We start from the raw sequence: 12956 nt of genomic DNA on the forward strand, positions 1-12956 counted from the left end.
TGACCTACAATAAATTTTACACAAGAATTATTTCCTAGTTGCAAATGATACTTGTCTCAACATAGCCCAGTATAATATCTCTTTCTTTATGCCATCACTAGGTTAATGACTCATATATTTCTGGAATGCCAGATCTTCTCCAGCCAAGTTTATGTCAAATTATACCCTCTATCCAGCCCTCTTTCCTCCTAACCACTCCCCAAAGGAAGCCACTGTTAATAAATTTATATTTTAGTTCTTCCAGTGGTTTCCACTTTAACTCTAAATAAGCCTTCATCTCTCTTGCTTGATTTTCCAACCTTAGGCAGTCAATACCTATTGACTTCTCTCCATAAAAGATGAAGAATTTCACTCATTTATATGCCTGCTTTCTCTCTCCGTCTTCTCTGCAGTTTGGGTTAATTTGTGATTTTTTAGTTCTTCGGTTGGGTGGCTGTATTTTACCTACATTTCTGGATCTAGCAGCTTTAAAATAGTTATTGACCTTAATATTCTTACATAAGAAAGTTAACACAGCTCTAGGCTTCTGTCAAGGTATAGCTTTTACATGATCAAAGTTTATTATATTTACATTTTAAAATACATTTTATGACTCCTGATATTATTAATATTATGAAATGTTTTTATTGTAGACACAAGAAGGTGGAAATTAATCCTATGTCACCTAACTCATGATATTCAAAATAGCGTGTTCCAAGTATAACAGATAGTGAAATGGATTGTCTATTCTTAAACTGCACTAACCCGTCAAAATCATGCCACAGTTTAGTTTACTTCTTGTTTGAATCCTGGCTTGTTAGGCAGTGCTATACATACTATAACTTGTTGCGAGCAGTTGAAACTGATTAACTTAAATTCATTGGGAAGATAGAAGGGTAACTCTCAAAATCAAAAGAAAAGCTAAGGATGAATCAACTACAAACTTTTAAGATAAACTATGAAACTGTAGAGAGAGAGAGAGAGAGAGAGAGCTCTCATTACTGGACAAGAACATTTGATTGGCCCAGCTTGGATCACAAGCTGGGGGGTGGCGGGGGGGGGGCACCTTGACTGAGAGTCCCCACTGAGGTTGCATGCAATGGGGATGGGTAGTTCTCAAAACAAAATCTAGATGCTGTCTCCAGAAGAAAGAATAGAATTAGGGTAGACAAAACAGCATATATTGCTTACAATAGCACTTGTCACATTTTCACTAATAAATAATTTGGATAGGCCGGGCGCGGTGGCTCACGCCTGTAATCCCAGCACTCTAGGAGGCCGAGGTGGGTGGATCGTTTGAGCTCAGGAGTTCGAGACCAGCCTGAGCAAGAGTGAGACCCCGTCTCTACTAAAAAATAGAAAGAAATGATCTGGACAGCTAAAAATATATATAGAAAAAAAAAAATTAGCCGGGCATGGTGGCGCACGCCTGTAGTCCCAGGTACTCGGGAGGCTGAGGCAGTAGGATCGCTTAAGCCCAGGAGTTTGAGGTTGCTGTGAGCTAGACTGACGCCATAGCACTCTAGCCCAGGCAACAGAGCGAGACTTTGTCTCCAAAAAAAAAATAATAATAATAATAATTTGGATATTGTCCTGCCCAACCATATTTTATGTTCTACAAAGGAGAGGTTACATATACTATTTGTCCTCTTAATCTACATGCCTACCACAGTGTCTGGCATATAATAAGCACTTACTAAATAGTTCTTGAATATTGTTGAATAAAAGAAATGGCGAGAGCCTCTAGGATGTAATACATAGAATATTTGTACTAGTTTATTTTAATAACAAGAATTTTCAGATGGCTGAATTACACGGTAAAATAGGGACTACTCTTTCCAAAGGCATGTTATCACGGAGGAATACAGACTAAGTTTTCTATTACAAGTACTGTATATAAAAGAAGGGTGCCTCTCAAAACTTCTGGATCATGGAAGGATCCCATGATCTTGTCTACATGCTGCCCAAACAACAGATAATTTACAATGGCCTGATCCAGAAAACTGGCCAGCAATTTGAATTTTCGTTACTCAGGATGTCACAGCGGACAGCCTGGGGATCGCGACAGCCAGGAATTGGTAATAGCAATATTTAATACCTGATCCAATAGGTCCTCTGTGAAGCTCTCTGATCTCCCAAGGGATCACCCCTTCTCTTCACCCTGTCCATGCCACTTTGTCCACTGCCTGACAAACCGAGCGAGAGTTATGTGTTTACATACCTGCCTCTCCAGTTAAACCACGGACCCTATAAAAGAAGAAAGTACATCTGATCTCATCTTGGTATCCCCAGTGTCTAGCACGGGGCTTTGCAAGTAAGAAGTACTCATTTAACGTTCATTGACTCTAAGTAACCATCAGGAAAGAAAGTCTTTGACAAAGAAATATAAGGATTTTCTTTTATTCAGTTCAGACTCTAAAGAGAGAATATTCTATCTTCATCTAGAATAATAAATCCCCCTCCAAAAAGAAGAAGAGGAAAGGAAGGAAGGAGGAATGGAGGGAGGAAGGAAGGAGGAATGGAGGGAGAGAGGGAGGGAGGGAATAAAGAGAACTTTAGTTCTGTAATCTCTAGAGAAATTTTAATTTCTTTTTAAAATGAACCCATTCATGGGTTAGTCAGAGGGACATAATATCTCTAAATCTAATGACAAAAGAAAAAAGGAAGAATGCAGAAATTCTCCTCTGCAAGGGTTTCATTCCTTTATATCAATCAAGGAGAATGTTAATAAGAAAGGTTGGACAGGGGTCACTAATTCCTCGCTGATGTTAAAAATTTAGTTTCACTTTTCAGAGGCTGTTTGTGGCCATGCTTGTGAAATCTGTAATTCATCTCTAGACAATAAATAATTGTTACTGATTACTGAGAAATAAGTCAACAAAGATATTTTCCTGTTTACATTCTTATCAGACTGTATCAGAACCATCTGTTTTCAAGTTTGTTGTTGCTGTTTTTTAAATTTTTTTTATCCCAAGGGATAGATTCTCCACATTGTTCTCCGAGTCCATGCATGTAAAACTGCCTCTTGAAGCACAGTTGCAGTTTTCACTGAAACATTTGGGTAGAGGGAAAAAACCCATACACTCTTCTGTGAGAGAAAATGAAAAGAATTTACTCTGTCTTCAAAGGAAGAATATGTTGGGGTCTGTCTCATCTCTAATTAGCATCTCCTCATGTGCGTGGGTGACTGCTGATTCTGCTAAAAGTATATACGTGGCACTTTATGATGCTAAAGTAACTTCAACCTAAAAAACTCATCTAGTAAAAGACTCTACTCATATGAGAAAGACTCTACAATTTTAAAACAAATAATATGTGACCTCTTTGCTCCATTGTTCATCAACACCAACCTCCTGTGATACAAGCAATAAAAAATTTTGCTCCATTGCCAAGGAAACGAGACTGTGAGATTTTAAATTGTGGTACTCACCAAGTTGCTACATGGCTTTGGGCAAGCAATTAACCTTTGATGTCTCAGTTACTGCATCTGTAAAATAGGAATAAGGGTTTTACACAGGTGTGATGCCTGGACTAATTAGTATAATTATCATTATTGACAGGAAAATAATGTTGGTCACTAATATCATAGCTCCTGTTAGCACCTGTGTATCACTTAGATCTTCTCAATGTTGAATCAGTTTTTTAGGTGTCTGCAAAAAAAAAAAAAAAAAAAAAAAAAAGACAAAAGATGGAGGCTAGAAAAATATAGTTAAAATGGTCCATGCCCATATAGGCTCATATCCTTAAAGAATTTTTTTTATAACTTTCATTTATTATTTAGGTGTTTTCTAAACTTAGACTAAATATGCAAATTACAAAAAGACAAAGAAATTTTTCAAAGCCCACATTGAACTGGTAAGCTGCACTGCAGCAGATACTTTCCAGTTCGTTAGTAGGTGACACCATGACATATTATAGTAGAAGTTTAAGCTTGATCCATAGAATTCAGGGTAATTGAAGTCAAGTAAAAGTATATACTGAAGACGTTGCTCATTTAACATTCAATAACCTCTACTTCCTTGTGTGTATCTGTCCCAAAAGAACCCCAGCTCAAATAGCCAGGACAGAACACAGAGGTACATGAGATGCCAACTTTACAGGGCTGGGCACACTGAAGCTGGGGACAGTGGGGTGTCCTTACACCAGAGCCTAGGCAAAGAGATGTATTGAGGAAGACAAAAATGGTGTTACTCTCGATTATCATCTAGGACTCCTAAGTGCTCTTACTACATGTCCTAGGTCAGGATAAAATATCTGCTTTAAAAACATTGTCTTTGTATGTTGGCAAAAGTGACACGGAGGGAAATGTAAAAGATAGAAAGTGTTTGAAAGATCAGTACTCGATGCTATAACCTCTGTATCCCTCAGTGTAGACTCGTATTCTTTCTAGGTCCGAAATTTCTCCTGTTGGCTTCTGATACTAAGAGATTTCCTCCCAGGAGAGAATTCTCTTTTCTTGAGCAAAGTAGACATCAAGCCTCAAATCCCCAATTTCTCTAAAGAAGCAACCCTAAACTAATTAGTCTCTTGACAAGTCATTCATACTAAAGACTCTACCCCTTTCCTCCATATATGCCTCAAAATTATAGGCAACAACTTCCAAATTGAAACTCTAAAGCTGTTGCCATTTTCCTATTATCCTCACCTATCATACGAAACATAACAATTAGCATTTTTAGCAGGATTGAAACTGCTAACACAACTTCTCTATGTCCTACACCATTAAACTTGATTAGAAATCCCTTCGTGATTAACATTCATCTTGCTGTATCTCGCTTGAAGGTTAATAATATCCACCATCTCCTGAGAGAGGGGGAGGGGAGCATATTTATTAAACGAATGGCAGCCCGAAGCCGCCAGGAAAGGAAATTCCCCCCTCAGTCCACTAGAGGGTGGCTCAGTAGAGCCCAGAGAGGACAGCTGAGGCAGAGAGAGGCACACGCAGCCCCCTGTCTTTGCTCGCCTGCACTTTAGTGGGTAAGACAAGTGACATTACCATTCATCGCTCTCCATTCCTCACCCTCGTAGGCTTTCCTTTCTAATAGACACTTCACAAATGGCCAGAAGTCAGTGTTGGCTGGGCCATGGCATGGTGGAGAAAAAAAAATCAATCTATAATGTTACACTGTTTAAAATAACATACAGTCTAATTCTTCTAAATCAATACTGGGTGAGATAAATACAGAACATGTAGTAACAGATCCAAAGCTTAAAACGTTCATAGATTTTGTAGCAGTATGTGTGTGCTTCAGATGCGGATATGGTGTGTGTACGTTACAGGGAAAAGCACCTACATTATATATAATGCGTAAAGAAACATACCTAGCCTTTAGCACACCAGCTGTCTCTGCTTATCAGCCTGAGTTATCCATGAAATTCAGTAGGACATTTTGTAGTAAATATCCTACTTGATTGACTTTTTTAAGCCTAGTCACCTATGCTGATTTATATAATTTAGAAAGAAATACACATTTTCGCAACGAAAGATGAAACTTAAAAATTTCCCTCATCAAAATACACCATGTTCTAAGAAAGAAGGGTTGGGGAATGAGCCCGTTTTGGTGGACTCCCCGTAGACGGTAAAGCAAAATAGAATACGTTTTTTTCCTACCTGTAATATTGTTCAGTGTAGCAAACCCTTTTGCTTGTTACAGTACAGCAAATGGGGTGTTTAATTTGGGATTCAATGTAGTCTAGAGTCAAGGTGCAGCAGTTTTATTACAGAAATACAATTTTACTGGAGGCTGAAGATTTAATTTCCACCTTACGTAGAAAGCCATAAAGGCATGCCTATTTTACATTTTGCATAGCATTTGATATATGTAATTCCTATCCTAATTTTAGAGTTTGAAAAGGTGGAAGAATCACAATATGTAGATTCAAATTCTTCCACATTTCAGCCACAAATGGCATTTAAAAGTGAGCAATTTTCTGTTCGTCATGGATTTGAAAATCTTCCCTCCCCTGACTGAGCTCGGCAGCACATGCTTTCCAAGTCTTCCTGACAAGGTGAGCCACAAAGCCACCCAAAGCACACCCTTGTGTTGGAGCAAATGCTTTCTTTGTTTAAATTTGTCTGCTAGATGACATTCTACTAAAAAGCAAGATGATCAGGTGATATGGATAGTTTTCCTTCTATTGTGCTCAATATCTGTCAGGGTCACATGTTAATATCTGCTCAGATGTAGTATGTATTTGGAATAAAATAATTTGTAAATGGAAGGATTGAACTTGAAATAATCAAATAATATTAGCTGTAAAGCTATAATAACACTTGAATTCAAATTTGGAGGATTGTGTCATTTTCTTTCCTTCAAACATATTCATTACAAGACACACACACACACACACACACACACACACACACACACACACAAATGCTCCCCTAACATCTGTTTGCCTTTGGAGCATTAGTTCTTTTCATCAACATTTCATACCTCCTCTTTACCACCAGGTGGAGCCCTTTGTTTATGGACATTTGTCCATTTCTTTTTCTTTTTTTTTTTTTTCTCCAAGATGCTACCAGATAAATGGCTCCAGAGCTAAAATACTGTTGCAAACACGAAAATTTAACACACACAGATAAAAAAGTAAAGCTTCTCAGGCATTGGTATAATAAACCTTGCTTTAAGAGTCCTATTGCTACTAGATTTAATAGCTTACACATTTTCCTATTTACAACTTCTGCACACCAAACAGCAGAAAATAATATTGTTGTGTGTGCCATAAACAGTGTTGCTGCAGGTCTATTTTATGAAGCATGATCGTTTTTATAATCTCACATGTTTGGCAACTGCAGTCAAAAGGCAAAAAAAAAATTCCCAAACAACCAAATACTATATGCTATGAGCCTCAGTTTTCTTCTGTCTAAAAATATATACCTCATTGAGAAGAAAATGTTTTTCTTCAGACAAAATAGAGTGTTAATCCAGTGGCAGGTAATAGAGGGCAATGTCAAAATCTACTCCTACTCAAATTTATCTGTCTCCAATTTGAAATCCAGTTAAGGGTAAGTAAAAATCCATTTTAGCTTTGGTTCTATTTAGGAGCTAATTAAAACTGAGTACTATTAGCAAAGGTACATTGTTCAATTATTTTAATATTCATATTTTAAGAACTTAATCACAGCTCATCTCATGAACAAAAGGCAGTCATATTTTAAAAATTGGAACCCCAATTTGCATGTGCAAATAACTGTGGAATGAGCTCACCTAAACTGGCTTACCAATGACCTCAACCTTGATCTGGAAAGATCGTTTATTCACAAGTAAAACATTCACATTCTCTATGCTAACTCTGTCTTGCATCTTTTCTCAAGGTAGCTTATTAAATGTGATGTTAGAAGGTCTTTTAATAACATATGCATTTCCCAACACCATGGAGTTACATAGTTAACTGAAATATCATTTCTGTTGCATTTTTAATTTTAACCAGGATTTGTTCTCTTTGTACTTATATATCTAAAATTTTTCTTAAGCATCTGCAAAGCAGTGAGTGGAAGATTTGTGTGTATGCTTTCTTTAATCAGTCTCCCAGCCGGAGAGATCTGGCTTTTCTACTGGTATACAAACTGGTTCTTCGATCGGAGGCTGAATGTGAAGAAGCCCTTATGCAACAAAATGCTGGAACCACCATTTTGCCGTCCGCTCGCATACAATAAAATGGTGGCACAAAAAACAGTTAACACATTGTGCCCACAAGAGTTGTCTTTGAAAGAATTCTATTCTCTAACTCAACTATCAAGCTGCTTTTTAAAATATTAGCAGTGAGTGGTTAGGGGTTTGCTTTCTTTAAGTATATAGAATGTGTGTGTGTGTGTACGTGTGTGTATGAGAGAGAGAAAGGAATGCTGGAAGAATCCGGCTGTGTACATTCGAGGAAAGGATAGAAAGGACTAGTCAAAAATTAACACTCAAGCTGAGAGTGAAAGCAAACCTAAGTAAAAAGCACAGTTCCTGGAAATTGCTTCTAACAGTTCACAAAAGCTACAGAGTGAATTTGGCCTTGATGACTCCTTTCATTTTAGCATTCACTGCAAGCAACTTTGAGTTAGGAAATTTAAGAGAGTTGCTATTCTTTTTCTTTCTCTTTTTTCCCCTAATGTCCTGTAAAAATTAAAAGCAAGCCCACATTTGACTCTCACCTGGGAACCCCCACTGTCATTTTTCACAGGGGAGAAAGAAACCCGAGGTCCAATCTTTCCTTCCTCTTTCACTTCTGCTCTTATTTTTAATCATTACAAATGCTGCCTTGGCTCTTTCTAAGTGTGGAAATTCTCATTTTTCTGCAGTGCTTCAGAATCACACAGACTCCTTGGGGATATAGTGAGGAGCTAACCAACTGCACATGGGAAATGAGAAAGTTCGTGGTTAGAAAAATTGCAGTCTTTGGTAATTTTCCACATGGAGTAGAAGTCATAAGCGACTTTTTCTTTTAAACATAATGGCTTTACTTGAGCACTTGGTATAGAGTTGTAGGTTCAAACTTGAACATATAAATGCACTAAAGTGTCTTACCAAATTTAATTTGACTCCTTTCTATAAACATTTTCACTATTTTCAAGTGCATAATAAATAGGTTAAAACAGGCCACTCTCCTTCCAAGATCCCCCCACTTCCAGACAGAACTATAAAAGGCTACTGTCTGCAAATGAGAAATAGCCTTGTAGGACCCACCAGCAGGTTATGCAATATGTGACATAGACCACCAGGGGCTGAACTGAAACCGCTAATACTTTTTTCATAGCATCATTAGCTAGAGTTAAACAAGGTGTCAAAGTGAAAAGATGGGGAGGCTGACCTGGCTCATTATATTTGCATGCCTTCATTTTAATTATTTTTGCATTAAAATTAAACACTAATATTCAATTGTGTGAATTAAATGTTGCCAAAATACGGTACATTACTTTTCATGTTTTTAAACAATTAATGTATTATTTTGTGATGACTAAACTTGATTTTCAATAAATAGTAAAATTCTCTTGACAGCAATGCAATTTAAATTTAAGGCTAAGGAGAGGTTATTAGTAAAATTTTTCCCTATTGTGCTTTATGAGATAAAATTAATTGATTTGTTTTGAAATTTAGATTTTAAATCAAAATCTGCCTCCAATCGAGAAGAATGAGTCTTGGGCTCACGGAATTAAGTTTGCATGTGTTCTTGACCTCGTGTTGACAGTCATCAGGAAAAAAATATGTTCCTTTTATAATAGCTGCTTTACAATTTTGAGACATTGGTAGGCTTTTACGTGCACTAATATTAGTGGCCGCATGTACCTTAAATAAAGCCAACCCAATAAATTTAGGATTGTGGCTGAAAAATAAATGTCATGTCAGTAACCCTCAACCAGATACCAGAAGAAGGATTATGTGATTGTTTAGTCCAAAAATTAAGTTTCATGTTTTTAATTGGTGTCATATCCTGTCCTAAGTCTAGAGTGCTTAAATCAAAGGCAACAAGGCTAACCTGGAGAGGAAACATAATAACAACTCCTTTCATCCCCTGCCTCAAATGTTTTTATGCTCAACCCTAATTTTTGCTAAAACACTTTCAGGCAAAGACAACAGGAAACAGTAAACATGGCAACACCATGAAAATAATTTTCGGATGCACTATTTCTCTCTGTGTTCAAAGACTAAGTCGTACAGGCTACAGAGGAAACTGATGTATCATTAAACTCAATGCAGACAAAAACAACCACCCTTCCAGCAAAATGGATTAATTTCATAAATCTTGTTTCCAACTAGACTAAAGCCAGGAATTGACTCCATCTCCTTACATCAACCGCCCGAAACTGTGGTGCATCGCAGAACGTTCAAAGGGAATCAGGAGACTCTAACAACAACTTTAGGGGCAGGGATGCAATTATAACTGACAGCCAGATGTCTGGCTGGGCTGCTACAACTACCCATCAAGATTGCAGATGGTCTTGAGACCTTTGCATCTAAACAGAGAGTCCCAGTGAATGATATACGGATAAACAACAATACCACAAATCATCAACACACACCAAAAAAGTTGCTGTGACTGATAAAGATTTCAGATGTCAAGAGTTGGCCAACTCAACCCCTCTTCTCCCCCTTCCCTCCCATTACCTCCTACCCAAACAAAAAAGCTTGTTAGTGGTTGAGGGCCCAGCAGGAAATGTTTTGACACCCAGTGCCAAACGCTAATCCTTCACTGCTGCCTTTAATATATGTAAATGTTTAGATTACAGAGGCAAAAGGGATTCCAATAGAAATTACTTTACATGTGGAATATGGAGATTTAATAATTTGGCTAACTCTATATTACATTTATTGCACTTCCCCCTTAATTAAGGATTACCTTAAAGGAGCACATTAAAATTCAAAGAGAAGGAAAATTTGTTTTAATTATCATTAAAGCAGTAATCAACATGCAGTCTTTCGCTTTTTGTTCCTTTTGAAATATGTGTTTCAAAAACAATATGAACAGATTCTCTTAGTAGATTGTATGAGATTTTTTAACCTATCTAGATACACAGTTCTTCATTTCACAGATTCCATATAGTCTTAAAATAAGTATAACCAGATTTGACGTGCATTTGTGATTCATAAAATAGTATAAATATCAACGCACTCTAATCCAAATATAGATAAAAGATTTGGAGGGAAGTTCAGTAAAAATGTCTTACTTTGTAAAACAGTGTGAAGTTTTAATTAATTTATGGCATTAAATATTTGCAAAAATAATATAACTACACTCAACCTATTTATTCTTTTAGTGAGTATTGGTGGATTTTGCAGTGTCATGAACTATTTTTCAGTTTTCATAAGGTCTCTTAGGGCAACTAAAAATTATGTCCTTACTAGCAAACTCCTTTCTACAAAGGTGCTTGGATTTAATATTTCAAATACATTTCCCTTTTGTGACATTCTTCTCTAGGCTGCAGTGTGCATGCCTTTAGTTGTTGGTTTCAAACCCATTTTGAGGTCTCAGCTTTTTCCAGAAAAATGTCAAAACCAGAAGCCTTTCAAGGTAGCTGCTGTGAACACGGAGGCCCTTTCTGCACAGCTGGACAGACGGTCTCTCCAATTGTCCTGGCGACTTGCCTCACGTGGATACGCACAGCAATCCCCCCAACAGAGATGCATCGTATGTCCTTTCCCGGAAGCAACACTTCCAGAAAATATGCTGACCAAGAAGAAACAGCAGGGGTGAGAGAAGTGGCCAAAGCACTCGAAACATCTTAACAAGCGCTAATTAAATGTCTTGCTTAAAAAATATGGCTTAAGAAAGCCAAATACAATAACTTCTTACAGATGGTTTTAGGAACTAACAAGACCTGTAGGAAATGGCACATTAAGATTAGTGTCCCCAATGTCTCTTACAACCATTAGTGACTGAAGGTGCTGTGCACTTTAGGAAGAAATGATCAGAATTTGTCGGATGTGAAGCTGTTTGGTTTGTTTCTCATTTCTCTCTGAAGGGAACTGTGCATCTGTTTTAGTGCATTATGCAGGCAATTATTGAAACGGCCAGTCAGTTGAATAGAAAGAGAGCATTAGCAACCCTGAAATCTATTTTTTTCTGATGGAGTACAAAGTCATCCTGAAAAATAACTGTGAACACCAAGAAGGCAGGAACTGTGTTTTGTCAAATCCATACCCGCCTATTCAACACATAGTGGGCATTTTATAACTGTTGATTCATTTTTTCAACAAGTATTCCTTCCATAGTTAGCCTCTGCCAGGTAGGGGCTAAGTTTTGGAGATAAAGTAGTCAAGAAGACAGACACGGTATAAACTCTTTTTACCTTTCTATAGAAACTGTGTGAGGATATTTGCTGAAAGGATGGAGGGAGGGAGGGAGGGAGGGAGGGATGGAGGGATGGGAAAATGTGTGCTGGGAAAAAACAGTGTTCCTCAGACACAGGTCTGGTGGTCTAGTCTGATATTCCTTTAGGATGAGCCGCTTGGGCTGAGCACATTCAAAGAAATATAGAGCCAGATTCCCAGGTGAGATAGTGCAAGACAGAACCAGTGGCAGAGACTGGTCCCAGTAGGGGCCTGAAACTAGGTTCTGGCATGGTGATCTGAGCTTTGCCTCTGAAGCTAAGTGAGGTTTCCCAGGATCTTAGAACCTGTTCAAGATTACTACTAGTACCAGCATTCTTGGTAGAATCTGGAAGAAGAGCCTCTGATAATAAAGGAAAATATATGCCCAATACTTAAAATTTTTTTTTTTACCTTCAATGTATAGCTAAAAGACAAAAGGGTGTGCATATCTCTATTACTAAGAAGAGACCTCTTGTTTCCATTTGTTTGTATAACACCCCTTGGGAAGAAATGTCTTGTTGTCCCAAACTGTCTTTCACCCCAGCAGGCTTCTTGACCTCCTTGGTGTTGTTTGTTTGTTTGTCTTAATTCTACTCCCATTTGCCATGTATTCAACTGCTTAATACTAATGTTTTACAGCATGTCTATACCCATGATGCAGACTGGGGTTCTGGGTGGGATGGGAGAAGGGGATTCAGTGAAAAAATTCCTGCCAACCTGAATATTTTCTGTAAAAGAACTAGTTAACAACTAGATCTAGTTAACAACTAGATTTTCCTTTTGCAGCTGGCTCCTTTGCAATATAATGAAAAGGAATTTCTGAATGATTGGGTTCATGGGCCAGTAGTCCCTGAAGACACAGACTACATGTACCATGTCACTCCTGTGTATCTACAACACCATGTATCAACCACCGCCATCCCCTTCATGAAAAAAAGAGTCTTCACTGGAATCAATGGAAGAAAGTAAACTTGCTTTGGATGTGGTATTGCTCCTTTCACATATTCACTCAACAAACATTTACTAAGAAACTCTTTGGTGTCATTTGCTGAATAACTAAGTATGTGCAAGTTGGTTAGTAAAGAAAGGCTGCTGAAGGAACTGTTAAGGGAAAAAAATGTATCAAAGTTGTAGCATTATAAATATAAGTTTCAGCCTTGGGAGAGTCCAAAAGCCCCC

This window comes from Eulemur rufifrons, chromosome 1, assembly GCF_041146395.1.
Source record: "Eulemur rufifrons isolate Redbay chromosome 1, OSU_ERuf_1, whole genome shotgun sequence".
Taxonomy (NCBI): Eukaryota; Metazoa; Chordata; class Mammalia; order Primates; family Lemuridae; genus Eulemur; species Eulemur rufifrons.